The 21,991-nt window shown below is 39.7% G+C and overlaps 1 protein-coding gene and 1 pseudogene across 1 annotated transcript in view; one reads left to right on the forward strand and one right to left on the reverse strand.

Moving 5' to 3' along the window:
• The window catches only part of ROR1 (receptor tyrosine kinase like orphan receptor 1), a 450,213-nt gene that overhangs the window by 338,635 nt on the left and 89,587 nt on the right, over positions 1-21,991 (reverse strand). The gene's annotated exons all lie outside the window — the stretch shown is intronic.
• On the forward strand, positions 19,979-20,706 carry LOC110132349 (peptidyl-prolyl cis-trans isomerase A pseudogene; annotated as a pseudogene).

Genomic DNA, 21,991 nt, shown 5'->3' on the forward strand with positions numbered 1-21,991 from the left:
GTGCAGCATTCTGTAAATGTACCTGACTAAAGAATCCTTTTTTTCCCCACAGAACCCCTCAAGGGCCCACAGAATACACACAAGAAATGGGGCCAGAAAGGGCGATGCCCCCAACCCCCACCGCGTCTCACCAGGTCGTCTCTCTAGCACTATAAAGTTCTCTCTAAATTATACACAGGCTTAAATTTCTACCTCGTCTTGCCTCACTCCCTCTCACAAAACCTGTCCCTTTGGCAAAACCACAAGAGAAGACATCATCCATGATAGGAACAACAGTGGGTTTTTTCTTTTTCCTCCTTTACAGATTCAGACTCATCTTATAGTTTGCAGGTCAAATTTAATGCCAGGAAACCATTATCACCAGATAAGCCTCTTGTCACCAGATAATAAGAAGGAAGTAATCTGTTTGGGTTTCCTTTTTTTGCCTTCCTTCTTAACTAAAGATAATTAATTACTTAATTAAGAAAATAAAAGATTAATAAATAGCGTTCTGCTCAAAGCTATGTTCCTGCTCAACTGTAAGCCCTGACTTATTTCAAATTCCTATGGCTTCTATTCCCCCCTCATCTGATGGTTTATTTCCTTCTAAATTAAATTACCCTTTCAGTATAAGTTTTAATATTTTAGGTTATCAGCCTCTTTAGAGAAGGAAGGAGGGAGGGAAGGAAAGAAGTTATTCAACAAATGAATGCTGAAGACCTGAGATGTGCCAGGTACCCTATACAGTGGGAACTAAATACGGTCTGTTCTCCACCCTCATGGAGTTTACAGCCTTTTGTTATTTTATTTTTTAATTGAAATATAGTTGATGTACCATATTATGATAGTTTCAAGTGTGCTACACAGTGATTTGACACTTGCATACATTATGAAATGATCACAATAAGTCTAGTAATCCTCTGTCTCCAAACAAAGTTATTAAAATATTATTGACAATGTTCCTTATGCTGTAGGTTACATCCCTGTGGCTTATTTATTGATATTTTCTAACTGGAGGCTTTTATCTCTTCATCCCCTTCACTTATTTTGCTTTCACATTACCCTCCCCTTCTGGCAACCACCCATTTGTTCTCTATATCTATGAGTCTGTTTTCATTTTGGTTTGTTTATTGACTTGTTTTGTTTTCTAGATTCCACATGTAAGTGAGATCACATGGTATTGGCCTTTCTTTGTCTGACTTATTTCACTAAGCATAATAACCTCTAGAACCATTCATGTGTCACAATGTCAAGATTTTCAATTTTTAATAACAAGTAATATTCCATTCCACCTACAGCTGATACACACACACACACACACACACACACACACACACATATATATAAGACATATACACCCCTCTTCTTTACCCAATTCATCTATCAATGGACACTTGGATTGCTTCCATATCTTGGCTATTATAAAATAGCTGCAATAACTTTGGAGTACATATATCTTTTTGAATTAGTGTTCTTGTTTTCTTCAGGTAAATATGCAGAAGTGAAATTGCTGGATCATATGGCAATTCTATATCTAAGTTTTTCAGGAACCTCCATACTGTTCTATTGTAGCTGCATCAAATTATAATCCCACCAACAGTACACAAGCTTTCTCTTTTCTTCACATCCTCATCAACTCTTGCTATGTGCTTTCTCCTTTAGTTTATAGTCTTATAGGAGACAGTAATAAGAAATAAAGACACAACTACACAATGATAACAAATTGTGACAAATGCTTAATAGTGCTTATAAAAAGAGAGAATGCTAGGAGTGAGAAGAACCAGGGTGAGGACTGGGGGAGGTGCTCCACCTTTAGATGAAGTGTTCTGGAAGAAGAAAGAATGAAGGATGAAAAAAGGCTGATGCTAACAAGCAATGTAGACAGAGGCCAGACCCACAGAGTACCGTAAGCCAAGCCACAGTAAGGATTTCAGCTCTTAGCCAATAAAGAAATGGCAGCCATTAAAGAGTTTTAAACAAGGGAGGCTCATGATCATATTTCTGTTTTTGAAAAAAAAAAAAAAAAAATCATTCCAGCTACCATGTGGAGAATAGATTAGAAGGGCACAGAGAAATGTAGAGACAGCCAGGAGGCTGCTACAAGCTGCATGGCTTGAAACTGTTAAGTAAATAACAATTAGGTTTATTTCCAATTGTTCCTCATTGCCAAGGAATGGAAATGGTGTTGTGAAAGCAAAAGGGAAATGCAAGAACCTAATGCTTGAGAATGCTGAGGTGTGTTTGGAAATCAAGCCTTTGTAAGCATTCCACACTGAGTCCTATAAAAGTCCTATAAAGAGCCCCCCTCCTCTCCCTGGTTCTCCCCAGGTGAACCCTCCTTGTTGGCAGAGAAGGGTAGTAAGGGTGTTCTGATGTCCCAGGGGCCACACCATCTGCCCACCCTCTCTCTGGCTGTGTGCCAAAGCGAAGCAAGGAGGCAGATGCAAAGGGAAAAAGGATGGCGTGAAAGTCAGCGAGATACTGGAGAGTCCTTGGAGGCAAGCACTTGGAAAACATTCTGCTTTCCATCTTGGGAGGGGACTTTCCAAGGTGAGAATCCAGGCTCCAGGGTGAAAAAGGCTTTCCACTCACCCCAAAGCAGGCTGGAGAGCCGTACCTGCGCACAGCCTCCAGCGTCTCAACAAGGAATCTGTTTTATGTGACATGTTCATACCAAATTCACCAGACAGTTTATCAACTTTGACAGCACATATCAAAGGGGCTTCATCTCATTCTTTTAATGTTTCCCTGCTGAGGCCACACAAAAATTAGAACAAATTGTTTCTTTAAGAGATAATTTTCCTCTTTAAATTGGAAGTGTAAATCTTCCCTAAAAATCAATATCCCCTAAATATTCTCTAGAAATTGCAGAGAAAAATACTGAAGTCTCCCCTGGCCTGCAGTAAGAGGAAAGGCTACACATGGAGGCTCCAGCCAAGGAATACTAAGAATTTCTCCTCTCTTCCTTCACACTCCATGTTTCCAAAAACATGTTTCCTCACCCTACTCACTCCCAAACCAGTCTTCTCAGCATAACTTCACAAATGAAGGAAGAATAAAAAAAATTATATATTATAATGTCCTTTCCTCTTTCCATGTGCCACATTCTACACTCCTGAGTCACATATTGGTACACTGTCACTAAATTTTCTTACGAATAGCTGAGAAGAGAAGTGAAAGGCAAAGGAGAAAAGGAAAGCTATATCCATTGGAATGCAGAGTTCCAAAGAATAGCATGGAGAAATAAGAAAGCCTTCCTAAGTGAATAGTACAAAGAAAAAAAGGAAAACAACAGAATGGGTAAGAATAGAGATCTCTTCAAGAAAATTAGAGATACCGAGGGAACATTTCATGCAAAGATGGGCACAATAAAGGACAGAAACAGTATGGACCTAACAGAAGCAGAAGATATTAAGAAGAGACGGCAAGAAAACACGGAAGAACTATACAAAAAAGATCTTAATGACACAGATAACCACAATGGTGTGATCACCTACCTAGAGCCAGACATCCTGGAATACAAAGTCAAGTGAGCCTTAGGAAGCATCACTACAAACAAAGCTAGTGAAGGTGATGGAATTCCAGTTGAGCCATTTCAAATCCTAAAAAACGATGTTGTTAAAGTGCCGCACTAGATATGCCAGCAAATTTGGAAAACTCAGCAGTGGCCAGACGACTGGTAAAAGTCAGTTTTCATTCCAATCCCAAAGAAAAATAATACCAAAGAAAGTTCAAACTACTACACAATTACACTTATTTCACATGCTAACAAAGTAATGCTCAAAATTCTCTAACCTAGGCTTCAACAGTACGTAAACCGAGAATTTCCAGATTTTCAAGTTGGATTTAGAAAAGTCAGAAGAACCAGAGATCAAATTGCCAACATCTGTTGGATCACAGAAAAAACAAGTGAATTCCACAGATACATCTACTTCTACTTTATTGACTACACCAAAGCCCTTGACTGTGTGGATCACAACAAACTGTGGAAAATTCTTAAAGAGATGGGAATATCAGACCACCTGACCTGACTCCTGAGAAATCTGTATGTAGGCCAAGAAGCATCATTTAGAAGTGGACATGGAACAATGGACTGGTTCCAAATCGGGAAAGGAGTACATCAGGGCTGTATATTGTTACCCTGCTTATTTAACTTATATGCAGAGTATATCATGAGAAATGCTGGGCTGGATGAAGCACAAGCTGGAATCAAGATTGCCAGGAGAAATATCAATAACCTCAGATATGCAGATGATACCACCCTTATGGCAGAAAGTGAAGAAGAACTAAAAAGCCTCTTGATGAAAGTGAAAGAGAAGACTGAAAAAGCTGGCTGAAAACTTAACATTCAAAAAACCAAGATCATGGCATCTGGTCCCATTACTTCATGGCAAATAGAGGGGGAAACAGTGGAAACAGTGACAGACTCTATTTTCTTGGGCTCCAAAATCACTGCAGATGGTGCCTGACACCACGAAATTAAGAGACACTTGGTCCTTGGAAGAAAAGTTATAACAAATCTAGACAGCATATTAAAAAGCAGAAACATTACTTTGCCAGCAAAGGTTCATCTAGTCAAAGCTATGGTTTTTCCAATAGTCACGCATGGATGTGAGAGTTGGAGCATAAAGAAAGCTGAGTGCCAAAGAATTGATGCTTTTGAACTGTGGTGTTGGAGAAGACTTTTGAGAGTCCCTTGGACTACAAGGAGATCCAACCAGTCCATCCTAAAGGAGATCAGTCCTGAATATTCACTGGAAGGACTGATGCTGAAGTTGAAGCTCCAATACTTTGGCCACCTGATGCGAAGAACCGACTCTTTGGAAAAGACTCTGATGCTGGGAAAGATTGAAGGCAGGAGGACAAGGGGATGACAGAGGATGAGATGGTTGGATGGCATCTCTGACTCAATGGGCATGAGTTTGAGCAAGCTCCAGGAGCTGGTGATGGACAGGGAGGCCTGGAGTACTGCAGTCCTTGGGTCACAAAGAGTCCATCATGACTGAGTGACTGAACTGTCTGTCACTAAATTACGGATATACCATCAGGTGGTGTGCACTATTATACCCATCCTACAGAGGAGAAAATTGAGACTTAGGTTAAGCAATGTGCCCTACTTGCACACTGAGTGGCAGAGCAACAATCAAAATCCACGTCACTCTAGCTCCAATGGTCAGATTTGTAACTATTCTGGATTTCCAGCCAGAAGAGTTTAACTCCCCTCCCAGAGGAATTTTCCTTTCAACTCTGGGCAGACCTATTAGCTCTTTAGATCTTGATGGCTGAATAGGAACAGAACTGGACACCACTGCTCTTTCCACTACATCAAGCATCCAAAGGGAAATGACCCGGCTTCACCAGAAAATCAAAAAGCTGGACATCCAAATGAGACCAGTCAGCACTAATCCTTGCATACTCTCATTTTCTAAGAAAACTTCAGAAGGAAAAAAAAAGTGCTATTTTCATTGCAGAGAAAAAGCCATTGCTCTCTTAACCAAAGCTAGCTATTTTCTTTCTTCTGGGAATCTCACAGACAAGTAAGAGGGCAATACATGAGATTCTCATTGGTTGAGCTATGCAGAGTCTTCCATTGGTGTATTTTGGTTTAGAGGGTGAGTCGGCACAGTACAACCTCATTTCTGTATAGCTAACCTAAAATATAGACTTGAGACTGCAGAAAAGAGGAGAGGGAGGGAAAAAAATCAGCAATTTCTTTCATTTCTCTCTCTTTCTCTTTCATGGAAACTGTTTGTTGCATAATTGCATTGAGTCATCTGGTCTAACAATCAGACCATTTCTCAAATCTACCTTACATGCAGAATGATGAGGCATTTAAGGAAATGTTCCTCCTCCCCATATAATCTATTTCTCTTTGGGTTAGTTGGATGGAGGTGGCTTGAGATAGATGGAGGCAGATATTCGGGAAACCATAGCTGATGAATTGCAAACATGTACAAGTGATGCACAGGGTGGGAGGAAGTGAAAAGTGAAATTCCTGTTAAAATAATGCATATGTCCCAGGGAAATGAGCCACACATTTTTTATGAATCAAGAGACCAGAGCTTTCTTTATATGTGCGCCAAACAGCATTCCTGGGTAACGGTTCCATATCTCATGAGGTGTAAGCCACTTCACTCCATCTTATTAGAAACATTCAAAACAAGGCAAGTATTTTGAAACCCATAAAATTTATGGAATTCTAAGCACACCAAAGACAGAATGGACGAGGGACTCCTCTGTTTAACTGGTTTTAATTTATATTCACTTTAGCAGTTTAACCCACCTTTAAAATCCAACCAAGATTTGAAAACATTAATAACTATAAACCATTTTTTCTAAAACTGTCCCTCACTTTCTCAGCAACCATAGCAGTCACCTGCTTAAAGCTTCAAAGACTGAAGAAAAATGGATCCCAGAGTCCCTAGAAAATTGGTTATAACCTTTGTCCCTCACCTGATTACTTACCCACTTCACAGGCCATTTAAAAAGCAAGAAAGGCCATCAGCTGGTGAGCAATGCAGCTACCAACCTAACTATTCCCTAGAAATTCTAGACGGCAATTAAAGAGGAGAGAAGTGATCAAGCAAGTCTATTTATACTGAAGCCCAAGTAAATGAGAAAGTGCAAGGTAGCAAAGAGAATACATTCTTCAGAACAACCAAACAGCACCATAAACTGAGCTTACAGTTATAAGTAGCTTAGAAGAATTTCATTGCTTCCACTTATGCAAGGTAAGACCCAAAGGGAACATTCAATTTAAATATTTACTCTTTTTATTCAGTGGTGCTTATATACACGGTATATCACGTAGAGTTACAATAAAAAAAAAAAAAAGCAAAGTGTAAACCATGACCACTGTGCTCAATAACCAATGACAATATTAGCAAATCTTTCCAGGGCACTTACAATGTGTCAAGCACTATGTATTCTATTTCATTTACTCTTCCTAATGATCTTACATGGAAGATATTATTTTAATCTTTGTATGCTCAGTTTGCAGATGAGGAAACAGAAGCCTAGAAAGTGAAGTAACTTTCCCAAGCACACAGAGTAATAACAGAGCTAGGAATTAAACAAAGCCTGTCTAATTCTAAAACCTCATTGAGGAAAGTTAACTGCACTTCGAATAGTAAGACCTGGAGGCTTTCCATTGTTCAATAAAAACCAAACAGCTTATCTTGTTCCAGGAATTACTGTAAGCACTTGGCATAAATTAATTCATTTGCTCTTTATAATAACCCTATGAAGTTAAGTACTGAGATTATCCCCAATTTTATAGATGAGGAAACTGAGGCACAAGAGGCTGAGCAACTTGTCCAGGGTCACACCTTTCATAAGCAGTAAAGTCTGAATTCAAACACTCTACTATCCATCTGTCTGAGCACGATGACTCCAAGAAGTCCAAGAGATTCTGGCTCCTTTAATAATAACAGAGTCCAGAACCAAAAGAGAAATGTTTCATTATTCCCTGTGTTCATCTGACTTTATGTGGGGCATTTCATTCAAGTGTTTTCACAACACTTTAAGAAACACACTGACGATTGGAATTGTCCAGCAGAGAGCAAGAAGGGAAGAATATAGTATAAAATGTAGTCTTAAAACTATGGAGTAACTGGGGCTGTTTGGCCTAGAAAGGAAATTCCAAAAGTACCCATATGTACCATTTTCCCAAAATGTCAAGAGGGCCCTAACTACCCTAAAAAGATGTGGGAAGCAGCTCTAGGACATAACGATTCATCATTCATTTGCTTACCAATTTTTACCGAGTAGCCAACAGGTATCAAACAGAAGAAATGCTCCCTCGCTAAATATATTACTCTTGCATTTCAGAAGTGGAAGATCTGTTCACTCATTAGTGAAAGTCGCCAGAGGTGACTCAGAGAGCAGAGATGGTCCTTGTGCCACTTGGAACACTGGATATGTGACCTCCAATCCATTTATCCTGTCTTGCACTACCGCTATCAAAAACTGCCATAAACGTCCTTACAAATGACAACCTTTCATCATCTTTAAGAGGCCCAAAGAAGCACGCCCCCACCCCCGGAAAAAAAAAGGAAGAAAAAATGTTTCCAGTGGGCTTTACATTGAGAATCTGACAAGTTTGAACAAAGGTAAAACACACCACTGTTAGAAAATAAGCCAAAAACACTATTGCATTCTAAAGTAAGAGAGTAATTATTATTTTTTTTAATGTAATTTCTCTTCTCCACTTCCTTCTTCCCAAATTCCTCTTTGGTTAATGAGTTTATTAGCATAGCTCATTAATAGTTATCTTTTCCTACGGTGTGTCTGGTCTGTTTTTCATGTTTCCACACAGAGTAAGAAACCATGGCATCACCCTTCTGGGTCTCCCTGGACCACAGGACCATCTCCTAACACATCAGCCCTGGACCTAGTTATAGCAGCAGTGGGCACTCGTTGGTCCCTCCAGCAAAATATCTTCCAGTTGCTGACTCAGGAGAAGCATCTGAGGTCAAGATCTATAAACACACTCCAGAAAATGAGCACTTCCCAGCCAAAAAGCCAATCAGAACCATGGCAATGGTTTTAAATATAAGTCAGACGATAGTTTCCATGAACGACTGCATTCTTTGTTAAAATGAAGATGTGTATGTATTTCCACTACTACTATTAGTATGATTTTTTAAAGCTTTTTCTATTGAACAATGTATTATCTGATAAAAGACATAAAAGGCCTAAAAATCTAATGCTACTTCAAGAGAAGATGGTGAATTTTCCATAGATAAAGAATACTTTTTCCCAAACCAATTCTGAGAGGTTTTTAATGATATTAAATACTTTTTCCTTTTTCATCTCCATCAATGTGAGTCTACATTGTTTTCAGTCTAAAACATTGAAATAAGCCAATCAAAAGGTGGGCAACAGAATTCTACCATGTACCAGGAAAAGGTTTTGACCTAGGCTTCTCACTCCTCCAGGATGTTTTCTCAGTATAGGGTTCTGTTTGCTTTGTTTTGTTTTTTAAAGAATGGCTTGGAGGGGTGAAAGCGGAGAAGAGACTAAGAAGAGAAACAAGATCTCCCAACAAAAAAATATCTTACTCTATATTTTGCAATACAATTTGAAACAGAAACACCTTTCAGCAGGAGCAGCAATCAAACAAGCATCCAAACTCCACCTTGAAAGTAGAAGCAAATGTTATCAGTGGAGGGCAAGTCTCCACAGAGCACCAATGACCTCAGAACTAAGTGCAAAGAGAAATCATAGCAGGATTTGATGAGAGCAGTTCAGAGTGCATATCTCCCATCACTTACCATCTTCTCTGAGTCCAACTGAAAGATAGTCTGAGAGAAAAGTTCTCAAAAAAAAAAAAAAAAAGAAAGAAAGAAAAGTTCTCTATAGGAACAATGTCTCCATAAAAAACAAAAAATTATAAATATACCCTCATTACCCTTGGGAATGGAAACTTCTCAGGTCATCTTCTACCCTCTCATTGGCTTTCTCTGGGTTTGGGAAGCCAAAGGAGATCATAAAACCACAACATATTTTCAATATTTGGGATTTGAAGAGGCCAAGAGATTATGACTAACAAAGTAAAAAGGTAATTAGGTTCCCATTAGCACCACTAATGAAGAGAAGTGAAAGAAATAATGGGCAGTCTAAAAACCATTTACATTTGACCCTGAAAGAAGATAAGTGGATTCGCTTACAATAGACTTGCCTTCTTAATTATTTTCCTCCCTCCAAACCAATGATGAAATCACTTTGCCTTCAAGAACATACACTAACTGATGACGGGAGAGAAGGCCAAGAAAGTCTGGGTGGCCTTGGACAAACCCAGAAGAGCTCCATAGGGTAATGTGTGTGCTTCTATCTACCCTTAAGTGAGCACAAGCTGTATGTGAGGTGCTACGTTGTCTACCTGAATCACCTTTACTAAACCTCTCAACAGCGATGCCCTATAAATATCACCACCCCATGTTATGTGTGAGAAAAATCAAGACAAAAGGAGGTTAAGACACCTATGCAGCCACACAACTGGAAAAGAAGGGACCTGGGCTTATGTGTATTTGAGTCTAACACCTATGTTCATTCTAGTCTGCCTTGCTGCTTCCCTGTTTTAAGAGACATTTCTCATAGTGGATGATCCACAGACAAGATCATCAAAAGCTGATGGGAACAACTTTCACACCAGATGCGTCAGTATGCAAATTGAGGGAAGTGTGATATTTAGCTGTTTACTGTTGGGACCTACTGTAGACCACCCTGTTATAATATAAAACATATTTACCATGAGTTTCTTCCCAGATGTGTATGTTGACAGTTTCTGCTGAAACCAGGCAGTTTTTGTTTGTTTCTATTTCTCCACAAGTTTAATACAGAGGATTTTACAAAGCCACATCTCAGGTTTAGATCTTACACTTTGGCAAACACAGTATAAGACTGGTGTTTAATCTTGACAGCATCTCATTAGCGTAAATTAGTGACTCAGTATTAAAACTAGAAAACAAGTGGTTAAGAGACCCCAGCTAAGACAAGTTTCATTAAAACAATAATGACATAATGCACACTGTGCCCAGTTTCAAAAAGCTTCAAGCTCCCTAATCATTTTCTGGATGGTTTCCATTCCAGCCAGTTTCCATGTTGGTGTAAATCCATCAATCTCCAGTAAGGATGTGCATGGGAAAATGAACATAATGTTAAGTCTACAGAGACCTTATTGCAATGTCAAAATCAAGTGATGTCAGTTTAAATTACAGCTTTTAAAAAAAGGCACTGTAAAGACAACTGTCTCCTGGAGCCTGTCTGGTTGCCTAGAGCAAATGCTCTACCCAGTTGGGTAGAGAAACCGGTTTCCATTTGCCTAGCAGTTTTCTCAGTGCTTCCAGTTTCCAAGAAGACACTTGGCAGAGAGAGCATGTTCAACAAGCCAGTTAACACGACTGAGCAGTGGGGACTCCAGAGACTTCTGATGCTCCACTGAGATGATCCTTTGTACCAATCAATCAAGGCCTTGGGCATATTATCCCCTATTTACTCCCAGGAGTGCTGGAAAACCACAAGCTTTCATTAAAGAACTTGCTAACTTCCTGAGTCAGAAGCTCCAGCTTTTTCAACACCACAGATCTCTTTGGTATTCTTCCCCCAAGGGTGCCATGTTTCAAAAAACTCTCCCGTGGCCTTTTTACAATGAGCAAAAAACTGTCTACTTCTCTCAGACTTTGAAATACCAAAAATGACTTACAAACCTTAGAGAGATACCAGGTTGGAAAGCAAAAAGATTAACCAGGAAATAATAGTAATAATGCTTTCCATTCACTGATTGCTTACTATTTATACCAGGCATTGTGCGTTATTTACATTATCCAATTTAATCTCCATCACAACTTTGTGAGATGGGCTCAGTAATTATCTTCATCATAGAAGGATTCAGAAACATTAAGAAATTTGCCTAAGGCCACCAAACTAGTGCCAGAGCAAAGATCTGAAAACCCCTGCTGTCTGACTTCAAAGCCACTGCTCTTCTCTGCTCCACTGATTCCACTCTCTCTCACCCTCAACTTCATTTCTAACCCCTATTACTCCCTTTGGAAAACATCAGATGCACTGTGCTCACTTTTGGAACTTTTGGAAAGTTTAAGTTATCTTACTCCCCTGAAATCCCTACCATCTGTCTCCAAAGTGATGCTGCATATTCTTAGAGGATAGAGAGAGAGAGAGAGAAAGAACAGAACACCTACAGCATCATAGGGATTGAAACCCAAGTGCAAAACACTTCCAAGTAAGCCAAGGTACTGGTTCTTTTAGTCACCATTTACCTGCACCTAATTCCTCCACTCAAAGTGATAATGTAGGAACCTATCTCCAGGATGTCCCAGAGTCCCTCAAATATTCCCTTCTAAGGCCTCCTCTTTGCTTTTTTTAACTTTTTATTTTGTACTGGGGTATAGTAGATTAACAATGTTGTGATAGTTTCAGAACAGTGAAGGAACTCAGTCATACAAATACATGTATCCATTCTCCCCCAAACTTCCCTCCCACCAAAGCATCCGTATAACATTGAGCAGAGTTCCCTGTACTATACAGTAGGTCCTGGTCGGCTATTCATTTTATATACAGCAGTGTGTACACATCCCAAACTCCCTAACTATCCCTTCCCCTTCCCCTTTCTCCCTGGCAACCATAAGTTCATTCTCTAAGTCTCTGAGTCTCTTTCTGTTTTGTAAGTACATTTGTATCATTTCTCTTTAGATTCCATAAAGGATGCCATATAATATTTCTCCTTCTCTGTCTGTAAAGTCTCTTCTTTACAGGTTTCATCCTGACAGATGATGCCTCTAGGTTTCTGATGAAAGCACCAAAGACAGCCTTGGACAATGAACTCTGGGCAGTACCGTCCTGCCACCACACCTAACTCCCCCTCTCACTGCAAAGAGAAAACCAAGTCCCTGGGTGAGGTGGGAGTGGGAGCTTCCTTTAGATGCCCAGAGCTTAAACCACAGGTTCTATAAGAGCCAAACATCTACATGGACATATATTGATACTTATTTTTGAAAGCATATGTGAATAACATAATGATGTGTGTGGAGTGGGGAGCTGGAAACAGCAGAACACCCCAGGATAGGATATCTACCGTATGGTTCCAACCATACTGTTAATGGATACATGGACAGGGACTAGTAAGGAACCCAAAAATATATTAAAAGTTTGATTTCTACGAGTGACGCAACCACACACACTTCTTGTGTTTTGAGTTCAGTTTCTGTTATAATACTTATGTGCAATAAATAATCATTCAATTCATTCAATTATATATTATATACAGAGTATATAATTATGTGGTACATGAATAAACAAATTTGCTTTATAACATATTAGCCAAGCATCAACCATTTAGAAAATTCTGAGTTAAGAGGCCTATCTGGGGTTACTCACTTACCTCTCTCACCTCACAGGGAACTATGTCCAGTTGCAAGGTTCCTTTTGATCATACCCTATGTCTCTAGGCCCAAATCTTATAGACAGTATACTACTTCTTTGGGGAGTCTAACAAGCATTCTAGAATAATAGAATGAGATATTCCACAAGTACCGCTTTCCTCCTCTGAGACGAAAAACAGAAAAATTACAACTACAGTGAACAAACACTGGATTCCTAACAACCCAACAGCACAGAGCTAAGCTGTGTACCAGAATAATAATAACAGTCATTAATACTATTATTTTCAAAAATATGTGGGGAAGAGCAAGATGAAGCTCACAGCATACAAAAGAACAGCACTGTGAATCAGATACTTTTCCTGTAGGACACAAGCCCCTTTATTAGCAGGCCTGACAAGAGATAGTATAGCATACTTTATCTCAAGGATGTGGCAGGCTGGCACAGAGGCCAGGAACACAGACACACAGACAGGGCAGAAAGGCCAAAGCTGGCCCAGCCAAAGTGAGCTGCAGACCACCATGGACGAACACTGGGCTAAGGGCAGCATATTCAGATTCACCAAGGAGTGACGTGTCCTTCACAAATTAAAATTCTGGATTGTTAGAAGTTCCAAACAATTAGTAATAACCACACTCATCATTACCACAGTCAAGGTTTTGCCATGCATGAGCCCACAGGTTATGATCCTGCTCTAATATCTCTAGGTTTTCACTGTTCTAAGAAACAGCTAGAACTTAGGGGCTGAGCATCTTTTCTAAAACACCTGTGATGGTACAGTGGCTTCAGAGGGACATTCCCACTAATGCAGACATTTCAACACAGCCAGGACATGAGCCTCTGCAATCATTCAATAGATGCTGTTTACAGAGGGTGCTGGGGACAACAAAGGAAAGCAGAAAAAAACACGTGATTCTTGGCACTGGGATTCATGTTAAGGTTTCAGTAACATGATGATTTGATTCACATGCTGCAAATAAAAATGATGGAAAGTGAGTGCTTATTTGCTGAAAACAAACAAAAATGTGTAAAAATACATAACAAGTCTTGAACGCTTTCTTCTCTGTTCCTCTTACCACATGTCCAAGTCTTACTCATCTTCCCAAGCTCAGCTCAGATGTCTGTCCCCCATGAAACTCCAGGTTCCTTCTCTGACACTCTCACTCCTCTTCCCACCATCCAATGGGTGATGATCACCTCCTCCAAGCTCACATATCTGTACCTGGTCTATTGTAATTAGGTAATAAGAGCTCCATTCATCAAGTGTCTAATTTGTACCAAGCCCCCTCTGTAGCTTTTATTTTTTTCCTTCAAGTCCTAAAGCAATCCTTCCAGGAATGGAATGCATTATTCACAATTTAAAGACTGAGAAACCAAACTTGAACCAGACTTGAGTAACTTTGCCTGTAGTGTCAAAAGAGCTAAACAGTGGTAGATTTTGAACCTGAAATCAAGATTATCGGATTCCAAAGCCTGTTGTTCTGCCATATCTTATGACCTGATTACTCTCTGTCTCATATTTATCTCCCTTCTTAGGTGACAAGAATCTTGAGAAATAGACCCACGTCTGAGTCATCACACACTCATTTATGAGCCATTTAAGTAATCCCTGAAATAGCAAACAGAATAAAGAGTAGATATCTAGCAAATACTTGTTGAATGAATGATAAAAAGACAAAAATCCCATGGGAATAGGTAGAAAGGGCAATTGTCATAGTGTTGGCAACAAAATGAAAGTGATAGTCACTCAGTCATGTCCAATACTTTGCAATCCCATGGACTATACAGTCCATGGAATTCTCCAGGTCAGAATGCTGGAGTGGGTAGCTTTTCCCTTCTCCAGGGGATCTTCCCAACCCAGGGATGAACCCAGGTCTCTCACATAGCAGGCAGATTCTTTACAAACTGAGCCACAAGAGAAGCCAAAAAAAAAAAAAAAATGAAAGAGATGGTCCCTCCGTCGAAAAAGTTGACTTAAAACTTAACATTTAGAAAACTAAGATCATGGCATCCGGCCCCATCACTTCATGGCAAATAGATGGGAAAACAATGAAAATGGTGACAGATTTTTATTGTGGGGTGGCTCCAAAATCATTGAAGATGGTGACTGCAGCCATGAAATTAAAAGACACCTGCTCCTTGGAATAAAAGTTATGACCAACCTAGATAGCATATTAAAAAGCAGAGACATTACATTGCCAACAAAGGTCTGTCTAGTCAAAGCTACGACTTTTCCAGTAGTCATGCATGGATGTGAGAGTTGGACTCTAAAGAAAGCTGAGCACTGAAGAATTGATGCTTTTGAACTGTGGTATTGGAGAAGACTCTTGAGAGTCTCCTGGACTGCAAGGAGATCCAACCAGTCCATCCTAAAGGAAATCAGTCCTGACTATTCATTGGAAGGACTGATGCTGAAGCTGAAGCTCCAATACTTTGGCCACCTGATGCAAAGAACTGACTCATTGGAAAAGACCCTGATGCTGGGAAAGATTGAAGGTGGGAGGAGAAGGGGATGACAGAGGATGAGATGGTTGGATGGCATCACTGACTCAATGCACATAAGTTTAAGAAAGCTCCAGGAACTGGTGATGGACAGGGAAGCCTAGCGTGCTACAGTCCATGGGGTCGCAGAGAGTCAGACAGGACTGAGCGACCGAACTGGCAACAAAAGATACCACTAACAGTTTTCTTGACCGTTAGTTACAGAATGTCTTCCTTCTCATTTGTCCTGACAGGTCTCAGCTACTCTCCCATCAGCCTCAAATCAGCCCAACCTGTGTGGTGCCAGAGAATGAGAGCAGCAGCCAATGTTTGTACAGAGAACTAACTACATTACCCTTCTCGGCAGCAGACTTGACCTCACAAGCTTCGATATCCCCCCAACAGCCATAATCAGGAAAATATGGGAAAACCAAGAAAGGTAGACTATTTGGCCCCTGACCACCATTTACACAGTCCGACAGTAACCTATGAATCTTAATCTAGATTTATTTTTTTCTTTGAAAGCATAAAGGACAAGTGGTCAAGAGCAGGTCCATAAATTTGCTCTGACTTTTATTAGATGGGGAATATTTTCATCTGAGAGGTCAGCATAACTTGGAGGAAAAGACAAAAAGCTCTCTGAAAGTGAATCACCATGTTACCCCTGACATAACACAGGACCACTGTCTACCGACAAGGGAGCTGCTTGCTAGTTAGAAATCCTTAAAAGTCATCAGAATAGGTTAATCTTTCCCATTTGACGTTATCATTTCATGTATTTCACATCTCATTCAGATTCTTTGGGGAAAGGAACATGACTGGGACTATTAAGTAATGTAGCTGAATTCCTTAATGAGGAAAGGAAACCAGATTCACTACATAAACCATCCCTAGAAGGAATCAAAGCATAGACAAAAAGTGAAAATGAGGTTGAATATATAAGAGGAAGTCTCATAAATTCACTCTACTGCTTTATTTTGTCCAACCACCTGGTCTAACATTCAAGTTTTGTAAAAACATCTTACTTAGTCATTCATTGTTAAAAAGCATTAATTATGTGTCTAATGAGATGCTGGGAACTAGGAATTCAATGATGAATAAGGCTTTGTCCACTTTCTCCAGAAGTTTCCAGTCTAGCAGGAGCGAGAGTATCTAAGAAAAGAGTTCCCATCAGTCTGATAAGTGCAAGAGTAGAACAGTTGACCAACTTTAATGTCACACCATTCAAAACCAGCTGTCCAACAAAATTCATTAAACTAATGGTTTTCTCTATGCATACCCAGTGATTTCACCTATGTTATCTGATTTCATCCTCAATTAATCAATCACAAGAAAATATTCTTCTTAGGGAAAAACCCTGAACTGACTAGCAGCTTTTTTCCTTTCAAGTCTATGCAAAAGAACACCTGGAATTTCACAGAAAATAAATTTTGGTATAGAAAGGAAACAGTTTATGACAGATTCAGATATTGCATGAGATAAACCATAACTTCCCTATAAAGGCTTCTTAATAAAATAGTTTCCAGCCACTGAACAGGCCAAGTCTAAAAGAGCAGACTCTGTAGCTAATGATATTCTCTGATTTTGGAAGGAAACTCGAAAGGAAAGAATTAGAAAACAAAACACTAAACTGAAAACAAAAATGAAGGCCTCTAGAACTCAAGGGAAGGAGCAAGTTCTCCTGTCTGAAATTTGACTGACAAGAGGAAATGCTTGATATAGGAAAAACTTGATATAGGAAACATGGCGCTCCAATTTTCTAAAGAAACCACTGATTTGAGATGATCAAGTGGAAGTAACGTTCTCAGTCACTGGGGGAGCTGTCTCAGACACCTCAGTGGATTCTGCACAGAGCCGCCACATTCTCCGTGCCCAGATTTGTTCATGTTTGATACTTGGATTACCCCAGCAGGAAACGAGCAGTCTTTGAATGGAGGGTTTTGTTCAGGATTCTAATAGCTTCCAGCATTTGCCCCAGACCACAAGGAGTACACCAAATTCACTTAGACATCCAGGCCAGAGTGAAGCATTTCTCTGTCAGATCTAGTCAGCTCCACCAATTTAACATTTTGGCTTCTCGTGGGCAAAGAGAAGTCTGCCAAACAGCACTGGTGGCTGGGGGCAATCTGGTGACACGTGGCAGTTCTGGAAAGAAAATTAAAGAACACAACCAGCAAACTTTCTACCCCACTCCACTCTCCTCATTCAAGGGAGAGAAGCGAAGAGTCAGCTGCTGGGGTGATAAACAACCGCTGCTCCTAGAAACATCCTCGAAGGTGGTTGTATCTTTTCCCCACCTAATTTGCCACATTTCATTGTTTGCTTTCAAGATTACCTCACTATGAAGTTTGTGGATATTAAAAGTAGAGACATGATTTGTCTCCTTCAACAATTTCATCCTAGCTAGTCTAGTAAATAAAGTGGGACACTAGCCACCTCTGATTCAGTCACCAAAGCTAACTATGTTCAATCAGAGTCAATAAAATATTTGCCTGGTGCCTACTATGTGCCAGGCAATATGCCAGGCATATATACATGATGATAACAATGAATAATGATAATATATTACAATATATTATTATCGTGACAATACCAACAACAATAATAACAATCAACCAATCAACAACAGTCATCTAGCAAGTGCTTACTGTGTGAAAAGTTATGATAAATGTATAGGGTTATAGCACTCCTCACAAAACTTTGAGCAACATATAATTATTACTTTCCCCTTTTACAGGTGCAGAAAAGAGGGTTCCAAGAGATTAAATAAACTTGTTCAAAGTAGCACAGCTTGTAAATGACAGAGCTGGGATCTGAATGCAAAGCCTGTCTATAAAGGCAATGTCTTTAATGTCATTAAAGGAAGTCACACTGAAACAACATTAAAACTTTGTTGTAATGCAAAAGAATGAGATAGATGGTAAAGTTTTCCAGATTACAGCAAAATAGATAAACTAGTTATATTACTCATCTGAACCAAAATAAAACTACTTTGTAGTAGAATGTTGTCAGCTTTCTAATATCTAGACCAGCATAATATGTGTGACCCATTTTCACCCCAAAAAAGAACTACATAATCAGAGGTTAGGACAGAATAAGGACTACAAAATAACACAACAATAAAATGATAACATCTTTCCCTTTTTCCCATAAGAGATGCACTCAATTTCTGTAAACTGAAGTTAAATTGCCTATGGGAATGCATGTGTGTATATGTGTGTTTCCTGTCAGATTTTCTAGTTCTACCACTCCATTCTTACATTAGTATATGGTAAAACATTCTTTACAAGGTTTTGAAAGGACTCATCTTAACAAAGAAAACATTCATAAAAGTTAAATGGGAAATTGAACTCATGGACGGGATAAGTAATAAAAAGCTTACAAACACCTGATTTCTGCACAAAGCCAGTAAGGAAGAAATAAAATAAAATAAAACACAAAAATCTCAAAACCTTCTGAGAAGGTTCCACACTTCTGAGAAGAAAGAAAAAAAAAAACACGAAAATTTTGGAGGACTTCAAGGACAGAAAAGGGCACTGCCCGATTGCATCTTGGCAACACAGCTCTGAGGGACAGAGGGGATTTTGGAAAGTCTTGTTCTCCTATGCTCCCACCATCACTCAAATTGTTCAGTGGGTAGTTATGCCCAAATTTTTAGCCCTAGAATATTCACTCAGATTTAGGGCTGCCAAGGACCTGCACGGCTAGAATTCTGCCAGTGACAGAGGAGGAGTAATGTGCAGGAAATCATCACGCAGTCTACCCCAGCTAACACCAAAACAACACACATGGACTCATAAATACAACTTGTACATAACCCCCAAAGGTGCATGAGTCACATGAGACACAGAATCCAGACTGAGAACCCTGGAACAAAGTAAGAGCCCTTACACTTGAGGATCTGGCCATGTGTAGAGCCACATGTGAGATGGTTCAAGTGCTTTCTTAGTTTGTAGCTTCGTAACAGATGAATTTCTCCAGTTTCTCTGACATGAGTTGAGGGCAAGTGGCTTTCATCAGACAATGGTCCAGTCATGAAAACAGTGACGGCTAGAGGCCAATTGCTCAAGTTTCAATCCTGCCTCTGTCTTTTCACAGCAGTGTAATTTTGAACAGGTTTTACTTATTCCTCTGTACCTCTGTTCCCTTATCTCTAAGACAGGGATTGATAATAACACCAGCTTCAAAATGTGGTAAAGATTAAATGAGTCTTCATAAAGGAAGCACTTAGGACATCTACCTAGCACATAGGCAAACACAAAATAAATGTTAGCTATTATTAGTCTTGGTCCTTTCTAAGAAAAAAAGAGATGACCTAATATAATAAAGTTTCCTATCAGAAAAGCACTAGAGGACTGCAAAGAATAGTACAGAATGCATTAATTAATTCATGAATGTCCTTTATTAAATCATCATTGGATGTTCATGTCTGCTATCTTTGCAAAGTTGACATCTGGTTAACCAAACACGTATCACCATCTATGTCTCAATACAAAGGCAGTGTTAGGTGTAAGAAAATGTAGATAGCCTGTGAACTCTATCATAAATAATGATTTTAAAAATATGCCATCAGGCCTTGCAGACGCCGCCACCCCGGAGCCTTCCTTGCTGTCTAGCCATGGTCAACCTCACTGTCTTCTTCGACATCGCTGTCAACAGCAAGCCCTTGGGCCGCGTCTCTTATGAGCTGTTTGCAGACAAAGTTCCAAAGACAGCAGAAAACTTTCGTGCTCTGAGCACTGGGGAGAAAGGATTTGGTTATAAAGGTTCCTGCTTTCACAGAATAATTCCGGGATTTATGTGCCAGGGTGGTGACTTCACATGCCATAATGGTACTGGTGGCAAGTCCATCTATGGCGAGAAATTTGATGATGAGAATTTAATCCTGAAGCATACAGGTCCTGGCATCTTGTCCATGGCAAATGCTGGCCCCAACACAAACAGTTCCCAGTTTTTCATCTGCACTGCCAAGACTGAGTGGTTGGATGGCAAGCATGTGGTCTTCGGCAAGGTGAAATAGGGCATGAATATTGTGGAAGCCATGGAGCGCTTTGGGTCCAGAAATGGCAAGACCAGCAAGAAGATCACCATTGCTGACTGTGGACAAATCTAATAAATTTGACTTGTGTTTTACTTAACCACCAGACCATTCCTTCTGTAGCCCAGGAGAGTACCCCTTCACCCCCATATGCTCGAAATATCCCATAATCTTTGTGCTCTCGCTACAGTTCTTTGGGTTCCGTATTTTCCTAATCTCCCTCCAAGTTTAGCTGGATTGCAAAGTTAAATTTATGATTATGAAATAAAAACTAAACAATTAAAAAAATAAAATAAAATAAAATAAAATATGCCATCAGATTAATAGCTTTCCTTTATTTCAGTTTGTGAAGATTCAGCCGTAGTATAGTTTTGCAGTCCCAGAGGCCCATAGGTGGTGACAAATTAGAAGAGACCTCAATGAGCATGACAATCTTGTAGATAGTCCAGTACTCTCACTGGGCAGGTGGAAAACCTGAACCCAGAGACCTTCATGACTTGCCCAGATAGACCTTGCAAGTAAATAGCAGAGCCAAGAACTCAGATTCTTGGATATTTATTTGTTCACCTGCCTCCTTCCACTAGACTGTCAACCCCTGGAGGCCAGAGCCTAGTCAAACATGTCTTCCTAACTTCATGACAGCCCAGGACATGTAGACAAAGAAGGCAACAATAAATAAGGGTTAAAAAGGACCACCGTGATGCGGTATTCTTTGCTGCTTCTAAGGTACTATTTTAACCCTGCAAAAGAGACAGTTATCTCATTCAGTGAAAAGATGACACAGATGATAAGGCAAAGCAGAAATCAAATCTAAGCATTCTGCTGGTCTGTGAGTCAGGAGACCTGAGCTTTTGTCTTATTCTACCATAACTTGCTTTGTGACATTCAATGAACATTTAACTTTTCTGAAAAGAAGACAACAATACAGCCTTGATAGAGCTGAAGGGAGTCCAATTGTATGAGATCACAAAATAGAATGAAATAATAAAGGCCATAATTAATTGTATGTCATAAAGGCTATAATTAATCACATGTCACTTTCCCTGGTGGCTGAGATGATAAAGAATCTGCCTGCAATGCAGGAGATCCAGGTTTGATCTCTTGGTCGGAAAGATTCCCTGAAGAAGGAAATGGCAACCCACTCTGGTATTCCTGCCTAGAGAATTCCATGAACAGAGGAGCCTAGTGGGTTACAGTCCATGGGGTTGCAAAGAGTCAGACATGACAGAGATATTAACACTTTATGTTTCTATTACACTTAATAATTCTCAAAAGGCTTCTTTGTATATTACCACTTAAGCTTCATGGTAACCATGCAGAAGGTCAAGAAATATGTTATAGCCCCATTTTACAGATAATGACACTAAGGACAGAGGGACCACATGTTTATATCAGGAAGGATGACATGTTTATATTAGATTAAATGAGAAACATCATCTCTGCCAAAGGACAGAATCCACAGTAAGAAAGAAAAACATACACTCAGATCAAGGACCCAACAAGAGATAGCACATAGCTTCCAGCTGGAATTAACAATGAACCAAAGAGCCTTGTCATCAACCCCTAACTGCTAGGTTTCTTCACTCAAAATTC

Source organism: Odocoileus virginianus, chromosome 5 (genome assembly GCF_023699985.2).
Source record: "Odocoileus virginianus isolate 20LAN1187 ecotype Illinois chromosome 5, Ovbor_1.2, whole genome shotgun sequence".
NCBI lineage: Eukaryota > Metazoa > Chordata > Mammalia > Artiodactyla > Cervidae > Odocoileus > Odocoileus virginianus.